Here is a 26,962-nt window from a genome sequence, read left to right as displayed (position 1 = left end):
TTTTGAATTATAAAATTGTATTTCTAATCGAATGTGAATTTTAATCTGTAAATACCTGATGTCATCACCTGGACTAAATTATTTCAGAACCACCGTCCTCAGGGATTGGTCATTCATTGACTTCTTGCCACACCTTTCGTGACTTGCCTCAGCTGACACAAAGTTAACAATTGTGTTGATTTTTAAGGAGCTGGTATGTCAATAAAGAGGGCACATATCTAAAAGGTATCCACATCTCTGTGTATAGATTTCATGACCATCATGATACTCTCAAACCATACTTACAATTTCACCTCTCTGCCCGGGGTGACCTGGCATGCCCTCTTTTCCAGGCAGTCCCTGCATAGAAACATTAATAAAAATAAAACCAATGTCACCTGCAGGGTGACCCGTATCTTGCCAAAAGGTGACCACGTGTGACTTCTTTAAGAACAGAGCTGCTATCCACCAGGAGCGACTCCTTGAGGAATATCTGCCTACGAGAGATTCCGATGAGAATCGATCTACAGAGTAACCATGAAAAATGTGTTTGCCTCATAACGTCACCAAATGACGTCAGTAGGGTGAATATACTGGTTCTAGCTCACTTTTCCCCATGTAAATGAATGGGGGATTTTCAGCGATTCCCTTTCTTTTCCCTAAAAATAAACCCCCTTTTTATCCGTCTTTCCCTGCTGTGCAGGGGTTTGGCTTTTTGTGAGGCAATGTTTTATGGCCGGATGCCCTTCCTGGACGCCTCTTACAACACAGGGATATGGTACACCTATTCTAACCGGGGTATACACTGGCCCAGTACACTGGTACTCATTTCGCCGACCTCGGATGGATGACAGGCTGAGTCAACCCCCTGGTGTTAATTCAGCAGCTGAGCGGGATTCGAACTCGGGACACTGGGATCCCAAGCCGCCACCCTAACCGCTAAGCCAACACCAGGCTTTGTATATATATAACCAGGCTATCCCAAGGTATATTTATTTGTCTCCCCTTTTAACCTGGAGGTTGATCAGCTCACTCATTGAACCTATAAAGATTTGTTCATTCTCAAATTCCTTCAACAGTTTAATTTTCTTTGCACAATAATCCCCATCTAAAATATTGACAAACAAAACATTTGAATCTTTATATTTTTTAAGATACCCCTTTTGTGCCATTACGAAATGATAAACTTCTCTTAATGCTCTTGTTTGGCCACCTCCTGAGCCACATATCATTTTGAGATTATAGTAAATTGTTTTTTCATTGTTCAATTGATAACCATCAAAGTTTTCAGTCCATTCAAGGATATTCATTTTTTTCTTTACATCCTCTAACTTACTAGTTTTTAAATTGATTCGCTTATTTGTTTTATTTACCTTTGTTTTAGTTATTTTTTCAATAAGACTTATTTGATATTTTTCACATTCATTATGTTTTCCATTTATATACCAAGACTGAGATTTTCTCCACTCTTTAGTTTGATTAATACTTGGTTTAACCATTTATATATTGCGAAAAAACGCGGTAGCCCTTAAAAACCCTAACCCATCTTCCCATCGTTAAAACACAATCTATTCTGTTCACTCTATCATACAATATCCATATGGAACACAATCTATTCCATTATCTAAAATAAATCTCTTATCATCAAAGGCTGCTAATGTCTTTTTATTTACTTCTTCACTATATATGTTATGATTATAACTTCTTATTGTATTCATTTTCCTATATTCTTCTTTCTTATTCATCAAACAATTATGATAATTTCTAAAAGTTATTGATTTCTTTATTACATATTTCTTTATTCCCTTTAACCTCTTATCAATCTGATCACCATACTTATAAGCATATGCCTTTGCTCTCAATCCAATAAACTCACTCATTACTTTTCCACCCAACTCATCCTTAAACTTACCAATAACCTTTTCATTCTTTTTGGAAAATAACTCACTCTTCTTGCTGAAATTACTTGTATCATATACTCCAATATTTTTCTTCATATCTTCATAAACATCATCAGTTTTTATATCTAGTATAAAACTATCAGTGTCCATATACAACAATGAAACATTTTCACCATACTCTTTCTTTAAGTCATTATACAAATAATCATACATCAATATCTTTGATAAATCAAGAACTGCTGTTCCAATATAAATTGGTTTATCCATTACAATACTTTCCTTTTTCATATGAATTGCAGAAAAGTTCTCTGAAAAAACCTCTTCTCTCTCAAAACTTGGTTTATTTATCAATCTCGAAGCTTCTTTCCAAGATGTTGCGAATCTAATGTTTTGCCTGTTTCTAACATTTTCCATAGTCTTTCCAAATACAGCATTATTCATTAATTTATAAAAGTCCCCTTCAAATTTTACTTTTGTATTTGCTCTCATATCTGTATTGAATTGAATATACTTTTTCACCCAAGGACTTTGTTTAAATTTTAAAACTCTATGAATTTTAGCTACTCTCAATCCTTCTCTCAAAAACTGTTTTAAGCTTCTCTGATGCAAAACATATCCCTCTTTATCATAGAATGTTGTTAATAACTTTTCTGTTGATTTACCTTTAATATTAAAACTTTTATGATAATCACTTAACCATTCTTTCTTTGGGGTTTCTTTCTCACATGCAAAAGGAAGATCTTTATGCATATTATGAAGATCACTCGGGTACCTCAAATCAACTTCAAAATAATAACCTTCTTCTTCGTCATTCAATTCCTCTTGAGAAGAAATAACAATATTCATCAAAGCCTTTTCATAATCCTTTTCTTCCACCCACTCTAATTTACCATAAGGCAGAGATTGAGACATTGCCCATCCATACAAATTATTAGCATCAAAATACATCAAATAATTACTATCTTTTTCACTATCATAATTTGGAAGATATGTATTATTTGCTTTAGCATATCTTTTTGAACATACTTGTGATATTTCACCTCTCTTGGACTTCTCAATCATCAAAAGCATATCAACATCACTGATTAAATCTATATCTTGTTTTGTCATTTTCAACATTGCACTCCAAGCTGAACCAGGAGCTGTGAAATAGTGGGCAGGATCTAATCCATAACAATTTTTATTATGACAGAGTGATCTAAAAGCTTCAAACACATCAGCTAACAATAAAACATCTGTTTTTAGATATTAATCGTGATATTCTCCAAGGTTCTTTATCTTAAATATTTTCCATATTTCTTGTGCGTGTTTATATTCCTTATCACTTATCTCTTCTTCATAAAGGTTATTATAGAAACTTTCTTTTGATGGAAGTTGTGTTTCTTTAAATCTCATAAATGAATCCATATAATCATAAGGATAAATTCCCTTACTTGTAAGAATTTTCTCTTTACTTTGAATTTCATTCCTTGTTTGAATTTCCTCTCTCGTAAGAATTCCTTCTTTAATCAGAATTTCATCTTTAATCAGAATTTCCTCTTTAGTTAGAATTTCATTCATTGTTCGAATTTTCTTTATAATTAGAATTTCATCTTCAGTTAGAATTTCCTCATTAATTAGAATTTCCTCTTTACTTTGAATTCTCTCTTTAATCTGAATTTCCTCTTTAGTGAGAATTTCCTCTTTTGGAAAGAATGAATTAAGATTTGGGAAAGAGTCCGTGGAGCTTAGATTTGATGCGAGGTAGGCCAGTGGTGTTCCCATAAACTTGTAAGAATCTAGAAACCTAATACGAGTTATAGGTTTTGTGAATATCATTTTTGTTAATGAAATATACTTTTGACTTGTGTTTGTTATGGCAGAAATATTCCCTGGTGTTTTTGAAAGTTCATTTATAAATAGATGTGTATCATAGTTGGCGCTGTTGTGAAGAAAGACTGGAATAAAAGAAGGTAATTGATAATTAAGATTACAACAGGAATGAGCGGGACCTCCATATTTACCAGTAAGATGACAATGATCCCTAACTTTAGACTCCTTAATTTCCCCCTCACAAATATGACAGATATTGTTCTTTCTAAATTCTAATTTTTCTTCTTTGGTTAATTTCATCGGTTCATTTGCTTCTTTCATTAATTTAGTGAGTCTTATACAATCCTTTTCTAATCGTTTTACAAACTCTTGTGAAGCTTTTTTCCACGATAATGTTCAAGTTTGTTATACTTTTCTCCAACAGATGATTTGATATAATAACAGAAACCACAAGGAATATGTTTTTGATATTTATTTGTATATGATTCTTTTGGATTAGGAGAAGCAGTATTTATCTTTTTAAGGATACACTCAAAATCAGCGTATATCACAAATGGGTGCATGATAGATTTATTATAATCTTCAAAAGAAATCTTTTCACCAGGTTTAGGCATTGTAATTACAGCTGATTTATGATTACTACAATATTTTGAATGTTGTTCTAATCGTTCTTTTGTATGAAATGAATTAAGACATCGCTTACAAGGATATATTTTGTTTGCTGTTCTGAATACCTGAGAAGAGATTAATCTTGATAAATTATTGATGTATGTGTAATGTGAATTCTTTCCAACACTAAAATATAAAAGATTGTGTGTTTCTTCATTTTTATAGTTGTTTGAAATTTTTAATATTTGAACTTTGTTTGTATTCGTTAATCCATATACATTAATAGAAAGATTATTCTTTTTCTCAAATTTAGGAATATCTGTTAGTGGCATTGGGAATTTAAAATCTTTAATGTCCAAGGTATTCTCATATTTCATATATTGTTTTACTCTTTCTGAATTACATTTTGGTGGATGTAAGTGAGCAAGAACAGACCAGAGAAAACATTTATTATCATTGTTCTTAATATTAACAACTGCCTTCTTTAGTTTTATTTCTTTTGGTAATTCAATATAAGAAGAAGCTTTAAGAGGGTTTGATTTTAGAATGTGTATATCTAAAAAGATGATTTTTTAAATATTGAATCCACTTCCTACCACTGTATTATCAACATCCTCCTCTTGTCTTGATAGTTCTTCATAAACCCCACTATTCAAAAAATCTTGAAATGATGTTATAAAATGAAGATCTGTTCTCATATAAGGAGTTTGTTCTTCATCTTGTCTTTTCATATTCATTTTCACTCCCATATAAAACTTTAAAGTTTTCATTTCTTTTAATGTCTTTTTAATAAATTTTTCAACATCGGGTTTCACTATTTCAATTGATTCAGCTATTGATGATGGACCGGGTTCTCCAAATTGAAAAATCCTTATTTTTATATGCCCTTTAAATGCCCCATCAGTGTTTTCAATATAATAGTCTCCCTTTACTTTAAACTCATTTTTCTTGTGTTTTTGTGATTGAAGATGTTTATTATAACTACTCTTCAAAACATCCTTTGAACAGATATCACAATGTTTTCTTTCCAACTCAAGAGGAGATATTTTATGAAACAGATTAAATGTGTGTTTGTTGGTTCGGAGGTGTTTTCTATAATGTTTATATTCGTGATTACAAACATCGCAGTATGTTGTATTCACCATATTTATATAATAAATCTTTGCTTAAACTAAAATTTTCTTGATGAAAATGTCGTTTATTTTACAGGTGAATCTGTGCTTAAAACCATTTTATCCTCCAACTTTTTCACTTAATAAATACAATGTTTCAAGACACAAAAGACAAGTTTCAATCAATCTCTTCATTTGTTAAAGATACTGAGAAATATGTCAAGGATGTAAAATTGAACAAAGATAAATATTACAACTATTGGATAAAAACTATTATGGTAAATAATATGAGTTCTTCAATTTCCTTCAGTGGAAGGGCTTTTAGTCTACCTGGTAGAACATCAATTAAAGTATCTCTAACAAAAGTTTCTCCTCTCCTTCTAGTAATATATTCAAAACTAGAAAAAGCAATGAAACAAGAAAAAGTATCAAAAAACAAAAACCTTATGGATGAAGCTTTAGAAAGAAAAGATAAGACCATCTGTAATATGCAAGGAGAAATTTGTATTTTTTTCAACAACCCTAAAGATGTAAATCCTGATGAAATAAAGGATGTTAATATATCAGGTGAAATGACATTTCGTTCAATAGTAATTAACGATCATTTTAAAATTACCTTTAATATAAAAAATGTTGTCATTGAATCTGATAATGAAAAAAAGTATATCGATATCGATGGTAATATACAACTGAAAGTATAGATGAATTTCAGTTTAAGTAAAGTTTTACTTTATAAATATGCTAGACTTTCCTGATTCTCCATATGACAAATTTGAGAATTGTCCTGCGTGTGAAAGACGGGGATTAAACAGAGTCAAAAGCCTATAAACAATGTATATTCTGTGATTATCTTCTAATTAATGATAATAAAAAATATAAAAAGGAAAATAATTCTTTTAGATTTACACCAAAAATGAATTACTTTACAAGATTGATTAGAGAAATGAATGTAAAGTATGAGGGTGATAACACACCTTTCCTTACAAGGGAAGAAACTGAACGTATAAGAGAAATGTTCAAAGGATTGTTGTTGTATATTATTCATGGATGTAATTTTCAGGGAAATATCAACACAAGATATTGTATAAATAAAATAATGGATTATCTTGAAATTAAACCTGAACTTAGGATAAAATATAGAGTTTCTAAAAAAGCCAATAATAAATTAAATAACCTGTTTTTCAAATATATAAATGAATGATTTTTTACCTATTTGGGAAAATAAGATAAAATTTAACAACCATAAAAATCTCCCAAATTCATTAAGATGTCTCATAGTTGGTTCAAGTGGATGTGGAAAAACCTGCTTACTTTTAAAAATGCTCCTCACTCCCAACTTTTTAGATTATGATAATTTAATAATTTTCACAAAGTCGAGTTTTCAACCAGAGTATCAACTACTCTCACAAGGTTTTAATGCTGGTCTTCAAAAAGAAGATATAATCGGTTTATTTAAACGCCAAAAAAACCTAAATGATTCCAACATTGAAGATATAATTCAACTATTTTGTGATACACAGAGATGTAAAAAGAAATCAAATCCTATAACTTGTATTCTTAGTGATAATACGGATGATATACCGTCTCCCCAAGATTTGGATAAATCAAAAAGGAACCTCGTTATCTTTAATGATTGTGTTAATGAGAGAAACCAAACGGTAATGGACAGCTACTACACAAGAGGGAGACATTCTTCTTGTAATTGTATTTATCTTAGTCAATCGTACTTTCAACTTCCTCGTCGTTCCATCAGAAACAATGCTAATACTTTTATTTTATTCAAGTTAAATTCAATAGATATCAATAATTTTTGGAGAGATAATTGTTCTACATTATGTAGTAAAAAGAAATTTGAGGATTACATGAAGCACACGACTGAAAAATATAAATATATTGTTGTGAAACAAGATGAGATATTAAGGGATATATTTTTTGTTTTATAAACAATTACATATATAAATGACAACTATTATTATAAATCTTGTGGGTAAATCTGCTTCTGGAAAAAAACTTTCATAAATCAAGGTTCTTGTGTAGTACAAATGAGAATATTGTAAATTTACTTAAAAACACCCCGTGATACGCATTGTATCAACAACAACTAGAGCAATAAGACCTGGAGAAGTAAAAGGTGAAGATTATCACTATATTTCAGTGGAGGAACATATGCGATTGAGGAATGAAGGCCAAATGTTTGAGGAGGTTTCTCTTGGTACAACAAAATATTCACATTGTAAGAGTGAGTTAAGGAAACTAAAATCTGGTGGTGTTGGGATATTAGAAACTAATCCAGAAGGAACGAGACAAATTATTAAACATCTGAGTGGAGTGAAGATTTTATCATTCGGTTTTGATGTTGATGAAGAAACTCAACGCAAACGTATGAAAAGCAGAGATGCAAGTATTAGTGAAGAAGAAATTACAACTCGCATTAATGTTAATAAAGAATTTGATGAAATATTTAAAGAAAAGGATTTATTTGAACACATCTACTTGAATGATGAAGAAAAGGAAAATTTCCCTGTTGATCTTTACAATACATTAAATTATATTTTACAATAAATAAATGGATGCAAAAGAAAGAGCAAGAAGATTTAAGGAACATCAAGAGTTGGTTTCAAAAGTTGTAAAACAACAGGAAGACATAAAGAAGAAACGCAGACAGAAACTAACGGGCGAAGAAGCATTTGAAAGAAAACAAGAGAAATTTTTTGAACCACTTTTAAAAACTTCCCAAGAAGAAATGAAAGATGTTTCCACAGTTCCCACAGTAGAATATACTCCCAGAAAGCTTCAAATGTTAAAAGATTTCAGTCAAATGACGGAGGAAGAATTAGAGCATATTGGAGAATTAGAATATCATGATGAAGAATTATTTCAACAACTGGAAGAGATTAATCAACCCCTGATTATATTGTGAATGCTGTTCAAAACAATGAATATTCAGCGGATTCAAAAACCAAAGCAGGACTCATTTCAACAGAACAACCAGCAATATTTCATCTTGTTCAAGAAAAGGTATTGATATTTAATGATGAATTAAGGTTCTTGGGTTCTGCTCAACCCCGTGTTAAACTAACTCCGAGATTAATGTTTCTTCTCACAAAAGATGGAAGACAAGGTTCAACTGTGAGGGATGAATCAAAGTATATTGATAAACCATTGGATATGGAAAATAATGATGATAGAGTATATATTGATCTGCTGAACACTCTAAATTATAAGGTTATTCTTTCTGGTAAAAGTAGGAAGAATGAGAAGGAGAAACACATTATTCAGGCTTTAAGTATCCTTGGTTCAGGTGTTAGTTTTCTTCCAAATGACCCATCGCAATTAGTTAATAGACTGTTGTTGTTGTTAGGCAGTAAGAAGGCTGGAAATAACAATTGTTTTAATGAAGCATCAGCCATTTTAGACCAGTTGATGAACATGAAAATAATTAATAAATCTCAATATAAAGACATTTTATCTCATATTAAATAAGATGAGAAGCACAATCCTTAGTTTCAATTTCACAACAAGCGACCACACATCTTCATTCCCATACCCACTACAACTTGACACAACAAAAGAATATGAGGCATCTTTATTGTCCATGGAAACTTATAATACCTTATTTAATATAACTGATAAAAATGACAAGTTTAGTTATAATCCCGGAAGTGGATACAAAACGATAACAGTCTCACCCGGAGCATATGAGATTTCTCAAATATCTTCCGAAATTGCTCGTCTTATGAAAGAACAGGGTGATGAACCAAAAAATATTGTTATAAACATTCAAAAACATACTTCAAAATCAACGATTAAAGTTAAAAATAACTACAAGGTTGATTTCACAATTGATAATTCATTTAGAGAGTTATTGGGTTTCTCCTCAAAAAAGATTGAAACTAATGGGACGTTTTACAGTGATAATGTGATTCAAATATCCTCAGGAATAAATTCGGTGTTAATTCACTGTGATTTGATTGATGGTGCTTATAATGATGGAAAAATTACAAATACAATATTTTCATTCAGCGCATACTCAACCCCAATTGGTTATAAATTCAATATGGAACCCAAAAATTTGGTTTATCTCCCTGTGTCAGGAAAAACCATACACAGAGTAAATTTTAGGATACCGACCAAGATAATCGTGTGATTTCTTTTAATGGAGAAGTTATATCCATCAGAATTCACCTACGTGAAGTTTTCCAATAAATAAATACGATGGTTATTGTGAGGAAACACGAGTTGGGAAAATATAAAATAATTACAGGGGATGGGATGTTCCTTTCCCCATACTACAAGGGTGAAGGTATGTATCTTGGTAGAGGATACTATAAACCTAAGAGACAAAGGGGTGTTGGACATCAATTTAGAGGAGATGGGATAATTGATACTCTCATGGGTATTGGTTCAACTATTCTTAAACATAAAGATCTAATTGGTTCAACTGCTTCTGCTGTGGGAAATGTAGCAGGTGCTGTAAAGAGTATAAAAGATGCTCAGAAGGAATCTCATAAATTACAAGCAATAAAAGAAATTAAGAAAGGCAAAACTCAGTTGTCTCCCAAGAACGACAGAAAATAATTCAAATACTTGGATCAGGGTTTCAAAAGTTTTAACATCTTTTTCCTAAATAAATACAAGTATGGAAGCAATTGATAGTATCTATGATTTGGATGATACTATTATTATCTCAAACTCCACTAAAAAGAAGATTACTTCAAGGTAAATGCAATAACTGGAACAGACTGGAATACGAATGGTACAAAAAGTTTTGAAATAAATAATCAACAAACCTATTTGAATCTCTCCGAAAGTTTCTTGTTGTGTAAATTTAAATTCACTAAAGCTGGGAATAACACAAACGCTACACTTGTAAATGATTTCTTCTGGAAAATGTTTGATAGTGTGCGTTTGTATATTGGAACACAAGAAGTTGAAGCGGTTGATTATGTCTCTGCTGTATCTGAAATGATAAAATTTACACTCTATACATTCAGTGATAGAATGGGAAAGGGGTCTGTCGAAGGTTTTATTCCTGATATGTCAACGGGAACAAACACAGACCCTGGATATATTCAAAGGAAAGGAGCGTATAATGATGATACAAAAGCAGAAAATAGTTTTACTGTGGCGGTTCCTCTTAAAGGTATATTTGGATTTTGTGATCATGATAAAGTTCTGTATGGTCTTAAAATTAGATTTCAACTACAAAGGAATGATAATGAAAATCGATTGCTTTTTGGTGTTGCTAGTGCTTTTGGTGAACAGAATAAATTTGTAATTGAGGAGATGAGTTGGTATATCAGTGAATATACTCCTAATCTTAAAACAGAAGAGATGTTGAATCGAAGACTTAACTCAAAGAAACCACTCAGTGTATCATACCTCAAAAGAAGATGTCAACACGTTTAACTCAATCAAACTACTTACACATGGAATTTGGGTGTTCTGGAAGGAAAGCCACGATATCTGTGGATCATTTTTAAAAAGCCAGATGGTGATACTGCGACTGATAAGAATAATGCATTGAGTGATAATGCTAAGGTGAAACAACTTCGCGTTTCTCTAGATGGAACATTTTATCCACGAGATAGATTGGAAATTAATTGGGAAAAAATGATTTTGCTGAAGCATACAAGTCTTACCAAAAGGTGTGTGAAAGTAATGGAAATAAAGAACCTATTTTGGATATGACAGCATTTAAAAGTTTGTATACAATCTATGCGTTTGACCTGAGCGCGCAAAAGGAAACTATAAAGTCTAATCGAGTGGATACTTCCCTATACATTGAAAGAGGAGAGAGTGAAGAAGTTGATACATATTGTTTGCTTTTGGAAGAAACAGAATTGCAGATTAATACAGATAATGGTGTGATGATTAGTCTCACATAATTTTTTGTTAAATAAATGAGTGGCAAAGTACCAACTGGGGTATATGTTAATCAAATCAATCTTCATAAACTATCATCTTGTGTTCAAAATCAAAAGCCTTGTACGATTAACGTTAATACAATTCAGAGAAAAGGAGCAGTAAGAATTGATGTTTTGCTCACAAGAGAACAGGTTAAAATCTTGAATGACACTGGCTCACTTAAAATTAAAATGACAAAACCAATGTTGAAAAAATATTCAATAAGAGAGACGAGTGGAGGATTTCTCCCATTTCTAATTCCTTTATTTGCTGGTTTAAGTGCGGTTGGAGCATTGACGGGTGGTATTTCAACAGCGGTGAAAACTGCGAACGAAAGGAAGGCTCAACTCCAGGCTCAAAAAGAATTGGAAAGACATAACAAAGAGTTGGAGAAACAAATTAGTGGAAGTGGTGTAATTGTAGATTTTGCTGAAAAACTTGAAGGTCTGCCTGATAAAGCGAGATTGTTAGTTGGAGATATGCTTTCTTCTATTGCACAAGCAGGTGTAAAATTAACGAAAAGAGGTAATGGATTATATCTTTCTAATAAATAAATGAGCATTGATGAGTGGTTGGAAAAATTTGGAAAGAATACAACATCAAATTTACAACTTGTCAAATATTGTAAGAAATTAAAAATTCATAATGTGGTTATTTGTATGAGAGATGAATTAACAAATGTGCCAAAACATACAAAGAATATTATTATGAACTTAGAAGATAATAATGGGAACGGTTCTCATTGGGTTTGTATTTTTAATAGTCAAGACAAATATTATTTTGATAGTTTTGGTCTTCCACCACCTGTTGAAGTCATAAAATTCTTACAGAATGGTGTTTATCAAACATTTCAAGTCCAAGAATTAAATTCCAAGTGTTGTGGTCAATTATGTCTATATGTGTTATTTCAACTCAACAAAAATAAAAAATTTTATGATATTATTTTTAATCTAATATAAATGACTTATGTTGGTAAAGATGGTTCTATCTTTGGTGTATCTCAAGAATTGGATATTGATTTATCAAATTATTACACAAAGGCACAGGCTGAACGACATAAATATAATATAACCAAAAATATTAACATGAAAAATGCTTTTAAATTAAAAAATTATCCAAGCCCGACTGACGCGAATGACTTGGTGAGATTAAGCGATTTATCACAATATATATCCTTAAATAAAACGGCTGTGTATTCCAAAGATACAGAAGTGTTGATATTATCTCCAGGTCATACAGAATTCACAGTTCGAATTAAAATTAATTTTTATAAAGAAGGGCGTATCGTTTGTATGAGAATAGAACAATGGGGGTATGATATGAATGATTTAGGGTATAATTGGTCATTTAAAATTAACCTCGAAGACCTGGAACAATTAAATCAGTCTCGTAAGGAAGAATATTATCCACTTGGTATCGAGAATGAGTTTTGTGGGTCCACGATTAGTAAACAACAAATAAAAGAATTTAATAAGGGTAAATATAATAATGGTTTTGTCCTTGTTTATCTCATGAAAACAGAAAAAACAGGATTATATATAATAAGTAAGGAAATACAAAATGATTTAACTATGGGAAGATGGGGAGGTGTTTCGTGCCATAATATTATTCTAACATATATTTCTAATACATAAATGACAGCAAGAAGGCTTCAAGAAAATTATCATTTCTGTGTTCAAGCATACCTTCAAGAAAAGGGTATTCGGTATTTTAATAAATATGTTCTACAACATAAGAATGAGGTATTTTCAATAAAAGATTGGCATTATGCTGATGTTGATAAACCGACAACTTTAGATTTAATTAGAATGTTAAATAATGAAAAAATTATAAAGTTAAGAAAAGGTAAGGCTCTTTTAGAAATTCAAAAGAAATTTTATTGGTTTCCTGTTGTAAAAAATTATTTTCGATGCAGGAATAACAAGAAATCCTGATGAATATATGTATAATATTCTATGGGGTGTAAGCGATTCAAGGATAGTAAGGGATGAGGAAGGAGTTGAAGAAGAGAGGGAAGAGGAGGAAAATGAGAAGAGAGAGAAGGAGGAGAGGGAGAAGAAAGAGAAGGAGGAAAGAGAGAAGAGAGAGAAGGAGGAGAGGGAGAAGAAAGAGAAGGAGGAAAGAGAGAAGAGAGAGAGGGAGGAGAGGGAGGAAAGAGCGAGACAAAATAAATATCAAAATATGGAAACCAGTGAGATTCAAAAAGATTGGTGGTATTACAGAAAATAACTCAACCCACCGAGGAGCAAAACAAAGAATTGACAAGTCTATTGGCAATATTTTCTTCAAGACTATTGACATCGACAAGCTATTCATTTTAATTCAAGTTTTTTCTTAAATAAATGGAGGAGAGAGTGAAGGCATTTCTAAGGATTCTTTATGTTTTAAAAATTAAGATCCAAATGTGCATGTTGGAAACTAAAAAGGTTTTTGCACTCTGCAGGAATTTTTCACATAAATAAATGAGTTATTGTCTCAAATGTAAAAAGAAAACTAATACTAAAAATATTTCATATATTAAAAGTAAAAATAACAGGGTTATACAAAAAGGTATATGTTCGGTGTGTGGTTCAAAAAAAAAAATCAATTTATCTCCAAACACAAACTCGGAGGAGATATACAAAAGTTTTTATCAGGAAGTAAATTTACAACTACTGGAATACCAGGGGAATTACATCTTCCAGGGTATTCTTTCTGTGGTCCAGGTACAAACTTGGATAAAAGATTAGATGAGGCAGACAATCCTAAATCCTGGAGTAAGCCTATCAATAGAGTTGATGAAGTGTGCATGAGACACGATATTGATTATGGGAATACCACAACGTTGGAAGAAAAGCATGAAGCCGATAGAGAAATGTTGTATAATTTGTCTCTGATACAAAATCCAACCTTGAGAGAAAAAGTTGATCGGTTCATTGTGAAGAAGATGATCAGTGCTAAATTGAAACTTGGACTTGGAAATTCAAAAACTTATAGGCTCTAATGATGCCATTAAGACTGAAGAGCAATTAGCTGATGAATTACATAAACCAATATTCACAAAGTTTCAGAGAAGGAAAGTTTATTCTAAGGAAGTTGATTATATCTGGTCTGCTGATTTGATTGAACTCAATAATGATAAGGGGTACAAGTATGCTTTAACCGTAATTGATTTGAGGAGTAGATACGTATGGGTTGTCCCATTAAAAAACAAAACAGGTAATACTCTTATGTTAGCCTTTCAACAGATATTTAATAAAAGTAAGAAAAAACCTAAAAAATTATGGACTGATGAGGGTAGAGAGTTTTATAACAAGAGCATTAAGAGAAGTTTATCATTTCGTAATGGCACAAAAGGGGCATCTTAAAAAATATAAAGATTCAAATGTTTTGTTTGTCAATATTTTAGATGGGGATTATTGTGCAAAGAAAATTAAACTATTGAAGGAATTTGAGAATGAACAAATCTTTATAGGTTCAATGAGTGAGCTGATCAACCTCCAGGTTAAAGGGGAGACAAATAAATATACCTTGGGATAGCCTGGTTATATATATACAAAGCCTGGTGTTGGCTTAGTGGTTAGGGTGGCGGCTTGGGATCCCAGTGTCCCGAGTTCGAATCCCGCTCAGCTGCTGAATTAACACCAGGGGGTTGACTCAGCCTGTCATCCATCCGAGGTCGGCGAAGTGTGTACCAGTGTACTGGTCCCGGTGTATGCCCCGGTTAGAATAGGTGTACCATATCCCTGTGTTGTAAGAGGCGTCCAGGAAGGGCATCCGACCATAAAACATTGCCTCACAAAGCCAAACCCCTGCACAGCAGGGAAAAACGGATAAAAAGGGGGTTTATTTTTAGGGGAAAAAAAGGGAATTGCTGAAAATCCCCCATTCATTTACATGGGGAAAAGTGAGCTAGAACCAGTATATTCACCCTACTCCCCTTTGTCTCTGAGGTTTATAGTATCCTCTACCAAGATACATACCTTCACCCTTGTAGTATGGGGAAAGGAACATCCCATCCCCTGTAATTATTTTATATTTTCCCAACTCGTGTTTCCTCACAATAACCATCGTATTTATTTATTGGAAAACTTCACGTAGGTGAATTCTGATGGATATAACTTCTCCATTAAAAGAAATCACACGATTATCTTGGTCGGTTATCCTAAAATTTACTCTGTGTATGGTTTTTCCTGACACAGGTAGATAAACCAAATTTTTGGGTTCCATATTGAATTTATAACCAATTGGGGTTGAGTATGCGCTGAATGAAAATATTGTATTTGTTTTTTTCCATCATTATAAGCACCATCAATCAAATCACAGTGAATTAACACCGAATTTATTCCTGAGGATATTTGAATGACATTATCACTGTAAAACGTCCCATTAGTTTCAATCTTTTTGAGGAGAAACCCAATAACTCTCTAAATGAATTATCAATTGTGAAATCAACCTTGTAGTTATTTTTAACTTTAATCGTTGATTTTGAAGTATGTTTTTGAATGTTTATAACAATATTTTTTGGTTCATCACCCTGTTCTTTCATAAGACGAGCAATTTCGGAAGATATTTGAGAAATCTCATATGCTCCGGGTGAGACTGTTATCGTTTTGTATCCACTTCCGGGATTATAACTAAACTTGTCATTTTTATCAGTTATATTAAATAAGGTATTATAAGTTTCCATGGACAATAAAGATGCCTCATATTCTTTTGTTGTGTCAAGTTGTAGTGGGTATGGGAATGAAGATGTGTGGTCGCTTGTTGTGAAATTGAAACTAAGGATTGTGCTTCTCATCTTATTTAATATGAGATAAAATGTCTTTATATTGAGATTTATTAATTATTTTCATGTTCATCAACTGGTCTAAAATGGCTGATGCTTCATTAAAACAATTGTTATTTCCAGCCTTCTTACTGCCTAACAACAACAACAGTCTATTAACTAATTGCGATGGGTCATTTGGAAGAAAACTAACACCTGAACCAAGGATACTTAAAGCCTGAATAATGTGTTTCTCCTTCTCATTCTTCCTACTTTTACCAGAAAGAATAACCTTATAATTTAGAGTGTTCAGCAGATCAATATATACTCTATCATCATTATTTTCCATATCCAATGGTTTATCAATATACTTTGATTCATCCCTCACAGTTGAACCTTGTCTTCCATCTTTTGTGAGAAGAAACATTAATCTCGGAGTTAGTTTAACAGGGGTTGAGCAGAACCCAAGAACCTTAATTCATCATTAAATATCAATACCTTTTCTTGAACAAGATGAAATATTGCTGGTTGTTCTGTTGGAATGAGTCCTGCTTTGGTTTTTGAATCCGCTGAATATTCATTGTTTTGAACAGCATTCACAATATAATCAGGGGTTGATTAATCTCTTCCAGTTGTTGAAATAATTCTTCATCATGATATTCTAATTCTCCAATATGCTCTAATTCTTCCTCCGTCATTTGACTGAAATCTTTTAACATTTGAAGCTTTCTGGGAGTATATTCTACTGTGGGAACTGTGGAAACATCTTTCATTTTTTCTTGGGAAGTTTTTAAAAGTGGTTTAAAAAGTTTCTCTTGTTTTCTTTCAAATGCTTCTTCGCCCGTTAGTTTCTGTCTGCGTTTCTTCTTTATGTCTTCCTGTTGTTTTACAACTTTTGAAACCAACTCTTGATGTTCCTTAAATCTTCTTGCTCTTTCTTTTGCATCCATTTATTTATTGTAAAATATCATTTAATGAATTGTAAAGATCAACAGGGAAATTTTCCTTTTCTTCATCATTCAAGTAGATGTGTTCAAATAAATCCTTTTCTTTAAATATTTCATCAAATTCTTTATTAACATTAATGCGAGTTGTAATTTCTTCTTCACTAATACTTGCATCTCTGCTTTTCATACGTTTGCGTTGAGTTTCTTCATCAACATCAAAACCGAATGATAAAATCTTCACTCCACTCAGATGTTTAATAATTTGTCTCGTTCCTTCTGAATTAGTTTCTAATATCCCAACACCACCAGATTTTAGTTTCCTTAACTCACTCTTACAATGTGAATATTTTGTTGTACCAAGAGAAACCTCCTCAAACATTTGACCTTCATTCCTCAATCGCATATGTTCCTCCACTGAAATACAGTGATAATCTTCACCTTTTACTTCTCCAGGTCTTATTGCTCTAGTTGTTGTTGATACAATGCGTATCACGGGGTGTTCTTTAAGTAAATTTACAATATTCTCATTTGTACTACACAAGAACCTTGATTTATGAAAGTTTTTTCCAGAAGCAGATTTACCCACAAGATTTATAATAATAGTTGTCATTTATATATGTAATTGTTTATAAAACAAAAAATATATCCCTTAATATCTCATCTTGTTTCACAACAATATATTTATATTTTTCAGTCGTGTGCTTCATGTAATCCTCAAATTTCTTTTTACTACATAATGTAGAACAATTATCTCTCCAAAAATTATTGATATCTATTGAATTTAACTTGAATAAAATAAAAGTATTAGCATTGTTTCTGATGGAACGACGAGGAAGTTGAAAGTACGATTGACTAAGATAAATACAATTACAAGAAGAATGTCTCCCTCTTGTGTAGTAGCTGTCCATTACCGTTTGGTTTCTCTCATTAACACAATCATCAAAGATAACGAGGTTCTTTTTTGATTTATCCAAATCTTGGGGAGACGGTATATCATCCGTATTATCACTAAGAATACAAGTTATAGGATTTGATTTCTTTTTACATCTCTGTGTATCACAAAATAGTTGAATTATATCTTCAATGTTATAATCATTTAGGTTTTTTTGATGTTTAAATAAACCGATTATATCTTCTTTTGAAGACCAGCATTAAAACCTTGTGAGAGTAGTTGTACTCTGGTTGAAAACTCGACTTTGTGAAAATTATTAAATTTTCATAATCTAAAAAGTTGGGTGTGAGGAGCATTTTTAAAAGTAAGCAGGTTTTTCCACATCCACTTGAACCAACTATGAGACATCTTAATGAATTTGGGAGATTTTTATGGTTGTTAAATTTTATCTTATTTTCCCAAATGGGTAAAAAATCATTCATTTATATATTTGGAAAACAGGTTATTTAATTTATTATTGGCTTTTTTAGAAACTCTATATTTTATCCTAAGTTCAGGTTTAATTTCAAGATAATCCATTATTTTATTTATACAATATCTTGTGTTGATATTTCCCTGAAAATTACATCCATGAATAATATACAACAACAATCCTTTGAACATTTCTCTTATACGTTCAGTTTCTTCCCTTGTAAGGAAAGGTGTGTTATCACCCTCATACTTTGCATTCATTTCTCTAATCAATCTTGTAAAGTAATTCATTTTTGGTGTAAATCTAAAAGAATTATTTTCCTTTTTATATTTTTTATTATCATTAATTAGAAGATAATCACAGAATATACATTGTTTATAAGCTTTTGACTCTGTGTTTAATCCCCGTCTTTCACACGCAGGACAATTCTCAAATTTGTCATATGGAGAATCAGGAAAGTCTAGCATATTTATAAAGTAAAACTTTACTTAAACTGAAATTCATCTATACTTTCAGTTGTATATTACCATCGATATCGATATACTTTTTTCATTATCAGATTCAACGACAACATTTTTTACATTAAAGGTAATTTTAAAATGATCGTTAATTACTATTGAACGAAATGTCATTTCACCTGATATATTAGCATCCTTTATTTCATCAGGATTTACATCTTTAGGGTTGTTGAAAAAAATACAAATTTCTCCTTGCATATTACAGATGGTCTTATCTTTTCTTTCTAAAGCTTCATCCATAAGATTTTTGTTTTTTGATACTTTTTCTTGTTTCATTGCTTTTTCTAGTTTTGAATATATTACTAGAAGGAGAGGAGAAACTTTTGTTAGAGATACTTTAATTGATGTTCTTCCAGGTATACTAAAAGCCCTTCCACTGAAGGAAATTGAAGAACTCATATTATTTACCATAATTTTTTTTATCCAATAGTTGTTATATTTATCTTTGTTCAATTTTACATCCTTGACATATTTCTCAGTATCTTTAACAAATGAAGAGATTGATTGAAACTTGTCTTTTGTGTCTTGAAACATTGTATTTATTAAGTGAAAAAGTTGGAGGATAAAATGGTTTTAAGCACAGATTCACCTGTAAAATAAACGAAATTTTCATCAAGAAAATTTTAGTTTCAGCAAAGATTTATTATATAAATATGGTGAATACAACATACTGCGATGTTTGTAATCACGAATATAAACATTATAGAAAACACCTCCGAACCAACAAACACACATTTAATCTGTTTCATAAAATATCTCCTCTTGAGTTGGAAAGAAAACATTGTGATATCTGTTCAAAGGATGTTTTGAAGAGAAGTTATAATAGACATCTTCAATCACAAAAACACAAGAAAAATGAGTTTAAAGTAAAGGGAGACTATTATATTGAAAACACTGATGGGGCATTTAAAGGGCATATAAAAATAAGGATTTTTCAATTTGGAGAACCCGGTCCATCATCAATAGCTGAATCAATTGAAATAGTGAAACCCGATGTTGAAAAATTTATTAAAAAGACATTATAAGAAATGAAAACTTTAAAGTTTTATATGGGAGTGAAAATGAATATGAAAAGACAAGATGAAGAACAAACTCCTTATATGAGAACAGATCTTCATTTTATAACATCATTTCAAGATTTTTTGAATAGTGGGGTTTATGAAGAACTATCAAGACAAGAGGAGGATGTTGATAATACAGTGGTAGGAAGTGGATTCAATATTAAAAAAATCATCTTTTTAGATATACACATTCTAAAATCAAACCCTCTTAAAGCTTCTTCTTATATTGAATTACCAAAAGAAATAAAACTAAAGAAGGCAGTTGTTAATATTAAGAATAATGATAATAAATGTTTTCTCTGGTCTGTTCTTGCTCACTTTCATCCACCAAAATGTAATTCAGAAAGAGTAAAACAATATATGAAATATGAGAATACCTTGGACATTAAAGATTTTAAATTCCCAATGCCACTAACAGATATTCCTAAATTTGAGAAAAAGAATAATCTTTCTATTAATGTATATGGATTAACGGATACAAACAAAGTTCAAATATTAAAAATTTCAAACAACTATAAAAATGAAGAAACACACATTGATCTTTTATATTTTAGTGTTGGAAAGAATTCACATTACACATACATCAATAATTTATCAAGATTAATCTCTTCTCAGGTATTCAGAACAGCAAACAAAATATATCCTTGTAAGCGATGTCTTAATTCATTTCATACAAAAGAACGATTAGAACAACATTCAAAATATTGTAGTAATCATAAATCAGCTGTAATTACAATGCCAAAACCTGGTGAAAAGATTTCTTTTGAAGATTATAATAAATCTATCATGCACCCATTTGTGATATACGCTGATTTTGAGTGTATCCTTAAAAAGATAAATACTGCTTCTCCTAATCCAAAAGAATCATATACAAATAAATATCATAAACATATTCCTTGTGGTTTCTGTTATTATATCAAATCATCTGTTGGAGAAAAGTATAACAAACTTGAACATTATCGTGGAAAAAAGCTTCACAAGAGTTTGTAAAACGATTAGAAAAGGATTGTATAAGACTCACTAAATTAATGAAAGAAACAAATGAACCGATGAAATTAACCAAAGAAGAAAAATTAGAATTTAGAAAGAACAATATCTGTCATATTTGTGAGGGGGAAATTAAGGAGTCTAAAGTTAGGGATCATTGTCATCTTACTGGTAAATATAGAGGCCCCGCTCATTCCTGTTGTAATCTTAATTATAAATTACCTTCTTTTATTCCAGTCTTTCTCCACAATAGCGCCAACTATGATACACATCTATTTATAAATGAACTTTCAAAAACACCAGGGAATATTTCTGCCATAACAAACACAAGTCAAAAGTATATTTCATTTACAAAAATGATATTCACAAAACCTATAACTCGTATTCGGTTTCTTGATTCTTACAAGTTTATGGGAACACCACTAGCCTACCTCGCATCAAATCTAAGCTCCACAGACTCTTTTCCAAATCTTAATTCATTCTTTCCAAAAGAGGAAATTCTCACTAAAGAGGAAATTCAGATTAAAGAGAGAATTCAAAGTAAAGAGGAAACTCTAATTAATGAAGAAATTCTAACTGAAGATGAAATTCTAATTATAAAGAAAATTCGAACAATGAATGAAATTCTAACTAAAGAGGAAATTCTGATTAAATATGAAATTCTGATTAAAGAAGGAATTCTTACGAGAGAGGAAATTCAAACAAGGAATGAAATTCAAAGTAAAGAGAAAATTCTTACAAGGGAATTTATCCTTATGATTATATGGATTCATTTATGAGATTTAAAGAAACACAACTTCCATCAAAAGAAAGTTTCTATAATAACCTTTATGAAGAAGAGATAAGTGATAAGGAATATAAACACGCACAAGAAATATGGAAAATATTTAAGATAAAGAACCTTGGAGAATATCATGATTTATATCTAAAAACAGATGTTTTATTGTTAGCTGATGTGTTTGAAGCTTTTAGATCACTCTGTCATAATAAAAATTGTTATGGATTAGACCCTGCCCACTATTTCACAGCTCCTGGTTTAGCTTGGAGTGCAATGTTGAAAATGACAAAACAAGATATAGATTTAATCAGTGATGTTGATATGCTTTTGATGATTGAGAAGTCCAAGAGAGGTGGAATATCACAAGTATGTTCAAAAAGATATGCTAAAGCAAATAATAAATATCTTCCAAATTATGATAGTGAAAAACATAGTAATTATTTGATGTATTTTGATGCTAATAATTTGTATGGATGGGCAATGTCTCAATCTCTGCCTTATGGTAAATTAGAGTGGGTGGAAGAAAAGGATTATGAAAAGGCTTTGATGAATATTGTTATTTCTTCTCAAGAGGAATTGAATGACGAAGAAGAAGGTTATTATTTTGAAGTTGATTTGAGGTACCCGAGTGATCTTCATAATAAGCATAAAGATCTTCCTTTTGCATGTGAGAAAGAAACCCCAAAGAAAGAATGGTTAAGTGATTATAATAAAAGTTTTAATATTAAAGGTAAATCAACAGAAAAGTTATTAACAACATTCTATGATAAAGAGGGATATGTTTTGCATCAGAGAAGCTTAAAACAGTTTTTGAGAGAAGGATTGAGAGTAGCTAAAATTCATAGAGTTTTAAAATTTAAACAAAGTCCTTGGGTGAAAAAGTATATTCAATTCAATACAGGTATGAGAGCAAATACAAAAGTAAAATTTGAAGGGGACTTTTATAAATTAATGAATAATGCTGTATTTGGAAAGACTATGGAAAATGTTAGAAACAGGCAAAACATTAGATTCGCAACATCTTGGAAAGAAGCTTCGAGATTGATAAATAAACCAAGTTTTGAGAGAGAAGAGGTTTTTTCAGAGAACTTTTCTGCAATTCATATGAAAAAGGAAAGTATTGTAATGGATAAACCAATTTATATTGGAACAGCAGTTCTTGATTTATCAAAGATATTGATGTATGATTATTTGTATAATGACTTAAAGAAAGAGTATGGTGAAAATGTTTCATTGTTGTATATGGACACTGATAGTTTTATCCTAGATATAAAAACTGATGATGTTTATGAAGATATGAAGAAAAATATTGGAGTATATGATACAAGTAATTTCAGCAAGAAGAGTGAGTTATTTTCCAAAAAGAATGAAAAGGTTATTGGTAAGTTTAAGGATGAGTTGGGTGGAAAAGTAATGAGTGAGTTTATTGGATTGAGAGCAAAGGCATATGCTTATAAGTATGGTGATCAGATTGATAAGAGGTTAAAGGGAATAAAGAAATATGTAATAAAGAAATCAATAACTTTTAGAAATTATTATAATTGTTTGATGAATAAGAAAGAAGAATATAGGAAAATGAATACAATAAGAAGTTATAAACATAACATATATAGTGAAGAAGTAAATAAAAAGACATTAGGAGCCTTTGATGATAAGAGATTTATTTTAGATAATGGAATAGATTGTGTTCCATATGGATATTGTATGATAGAGTGAATAGAATAGATTGTGTTTTAACGATGGGAAGATGGGTTAGGGTTTTTTAAGGGCTACCGCCGCGTTTTTTCGCAATATATAAATGGTTAAACCAAGTATTAATCAAACTAAAGAGTGGAGAAAATCTCAGTCTTGGTATATAAATGGAAAACATAATGAATGTGAAAAATATCAAATAAGTATTATTGAAAAAATAACTAAAACAAAGGTAAATAAAACAAATAAGCGAATCAATTTAAAAACTAGTAAGTTAGAGGATGTAAAGAAAAAATGAATATCCTTGAATGGACTGAAAACTTTGATGGTTATCAATTGAACAATGAAAAAACAATTTACTATAATCTCAAAATGATATGTGGCTCAGGAGGTGGTCAAACAAGAGCATTAAGAGAAGTTTATCATTTCGTTATGGCACAAAAGGGGTATCTTAAAAAATATAAAGATTCAAATGTTTTGTTTGTCAATATTTTAGATGGGGATTATTGTGCAAAGAAAATTAAACTATTGAAGGAATTTGAGAATGAACAAATCTTTATAGGTTCAATGAGTGAGCTGATCAACCTCCAGGTTAAAAGGGGAGACAAATAAATATACCTTGGGATAGCCTGGTTATATATATACAAAGCCTGGTGTTGGCTTAGTGGTTAGGGTGGCGGCTTGGGATCCCAGTGTCCCGAGTTCGAATCCCGCTCAGCTGCTGAATTAACACCAGGGGTTGACTCAGCCTGTCATCCATCTGAGGTCGGCGAAATGAGTACCAGTATACTGGGCCGGTGTATACCCCGGTTAGAATAGGTGTACCATATCCCTGTGTTGTAAGAGGCGTCCAGGAAGGGCATCCGGCCATAAAACATTGCCTCACAAAAGCCAAACCCCTGCACAGCAGGGAAAAACGGATAAAAAGGGGGTTTATTTTTAGGGAAAAAAAAGGGAATCGCTGAAAATCCCCCATTCATTTACATGGGGAAAAGTGAGCTCGAACCAGTATATTCACCCTACTGACGTCATAATGTCTCAAGCTTGACATATCTAGAAAGCACTCATCGAGGTGTTCAATTTGAGGTACTACACGATATGGTTCCTAAAACTTGAAAATTTGACCTTGGGGTCAAATATGTTTGACCTCAGGCGCTAACCATGAAGGTCAAGGCCAATCGCCACCAAAAACTAATCAGCTGAGCGCCAGACCATATACTACATTCCCATAAAGTTTGGAGACGATTCCATTAAAATTACTCAAAAAATAAGGGTTTCGTCGACTCCCTTGATTTGCGACAAAGTGACCTTGACCTTTGACCTTCAAAATTTTATGTGCTGAAAGGGACCGCTATAGGCCTCTGATATGCGAAGTTACAAAAATTTCCAATGATAACTGTGCTCTGCAGAATTTTTTATACGTGATTACAGACAAACAAAAAAAATAAAAATAAAAAAAACATACAAGCTGACTTACATATCTTGCAAAAACTTCGTTTTGGCAAGATAATAAATAAATATAACAGCAGCAAAACAATAAAACCAGATTGATGAAGAAACCATCAGGTAAAACAGCACATGAGGAAAGTATTTATGGCTCTTTTGTTGAGATGAAACACGAGATCAGTGAATTAACAATCACAGCAGCAAATGATGAAACGATGCACCACAAAGTATGATCAATTTAATGGTTTTTAAAGACTAATAAGAGATGGCCCATGAGGATTGGGTGGTGGGGAGTGGTCAATTTCAATAAGGGTGAATCTCATGAAGGTTTAAAGTCTGCAGGTGTGTGTGTGTGTGTGTGTGTGTGTGTGTGTGTGTGTGTGTGTGTGTGTGTGTGTGTGTGTGTGTGTGTGTGTGTGTGTGTGTGTGTGTGTGTGTGTGTGTGTGTGTGTGTGTGTTCGTGCGCACGTGCATGAGTTCTGTTGTGATATCCTGTGGACGCTTTCAAACCCCATTTTATTTGTCTGGTTTTCATTGTAAAAATCACAACCCATGGATTCATTTGACAGGTTGTGATTTTAACAAAGACATGGCAATCTGTATTGTCCTGTTTTTCCTCATTATTCCAGGGAACTCCATAAAACGATGACATATTTACAAAGGGCAATTTAACAGGTTTAACGTGTCTAAATATAATCTTGTAGAAATCAAATATGAACAAGAAATATAACTGAGAGTTTGAGGAGGTATTTGTGATGAACAGCAAGTTCAATGTTGACCATCGTTTTGCCTTTATACTTCCTCCAAAGGATCGAAGTGCTGTTTACTATTCGACAACATGAGTCCTCGTCAATTCATTTCAGCCTCATGAGAGTTTGTGATTTTCGTGGAAAGAATCAAATCTTCAAAATTCCCTTTCGAAAATAATCCCACATATTTAATCTGGATTCTGGGCCATGACATTCCACAATTGTGTCTGGAAACTTGAGAATTATGCGATCTTCAAAATTTTCATTGAGAAAGTCAAGGACGGGGCTCACAGTCTGGGGATATACACCAATCCATATGGACCCTTCCTCGTGTGTCACTGTTCAAGTCCATATTCCCACAATGACGTAAGAAGTCATTTGAAGCATGGCATGACGTCGGGCAGAATCAGCTATTCCTTCGATGGGCGAAGTTGTCCGATTATACAATTCTTTGTTTCATTTTTCAAACATCTCCCTTCACCTCCATCTCATTACATGTAATTTCCCCATAATGATGATGGAAAGCTCACAAGTGATGATCCAAGCAAGCTGTTTGTCAGTGTACCTCAAAGACGATTTGGAACCCGAGATGAGAAGGGCCTGTGAGAGGCCTGTAGTTTGGGAACAGACATGTTTAATGAAGTCAAGCGTTTGGGATTTGTAACATGTCTCAGGTTGAACAGGGAAATTAAATTTGACAATCACCCTCGAGCCAGACAACCCCAAAATCATTTCCTTTACCTTCACCAAACTGCTTCCCGCAAATCTCAAAAACAAATCTCTTTTTCTTAACCACAATTTTGAAATTCAGGATTCTATAAGAATGAGGTGTTTATAGGAACAATATGTGTAAAAATTGTATATTTGTTGATTCATTGAGGGATGTTTCGATACATGTTTTGCTTGTATCACACCGAATATAAATACAATATTAAAATCTCTTGTAACATTTCATCTTTTTACAATTACATTTTCATCATTCTTACTTTCCCTTCCTGTTCTGTTTTGATAAAGTGTCCAACTTCCCCGGTCTCTTCAATCTCATTCTCCCCTTCAGGGCTTCAAGGCAGCTGTTTATCACCATCTCAGATCAACCCCCATTAACCTCCTCCCTCCAAACCAATCTCTTTCTATTCCAATTTTTCCTTCCTGAGAGTTTGTGGTTGTGTCCATCTTGCTCACCCTCTGTGTCCTCTCCAAGACATCATTCTTCCCTTCATCCCTTATTTTACCAAGTCTCCCTCCATTTCATCCCTCGGCCCTGCTGTTCGTGTGTTTCCCCCTCCCTTCCTTCTGTTATGACCTGACCCATGAAATGTTTTCGCTCCACCACGAGCCTCGAAACTCTCTACA

General features: G+C 32.1%; 1 protein-coding gene across 5 annotated transcripts in view; it reads right to left on the bottom strand.

Moving 5' to 3' along the window:
- Window positions 1-22: 22 nt before the first annotated feature.
- The window catches only part of LOC147007574 (uncharacterized), a 44,242-nt gene continuing 17,302 nt past the window's right edge, over window positions 23-26,962 (bottom strand). For 2 of the 5 annotated variants that reach the window (XM_085866874.1, XM_085866879.1), the window contains one exon: window positions 23-339. The gene's annotated coding sequence lies outside the window, so the exon portion shown is untranslated. The other 3 variants (XM_085866875.1, XM_085866876.1, XM_085866878.1) reach the window with 3 other exon arrangements.

Source organism: Eptatretus burgeri, unplaced genomic scaffold (genome assembly GCF_056783735.1).
Source record: "Eptatretus burgeri isolate ZD-2024b unplaced genomic scaffold, Ebu_testis_v1 Ebu_testis_scaffold_97, whole genome shotgun sequence".
Classification (NCBI taxonomy): Eukaryota; Metazoa; Chordata; class Myxini; order Myxiniformes; family Myxinidae; genus Eptatretus; species Eptatretus burgeri.
The sequence above is the reverse complement of the archived record's forward strand: the minus strand, read 5'-3'. Positions and strand labels throughout refer to the sequence as shown.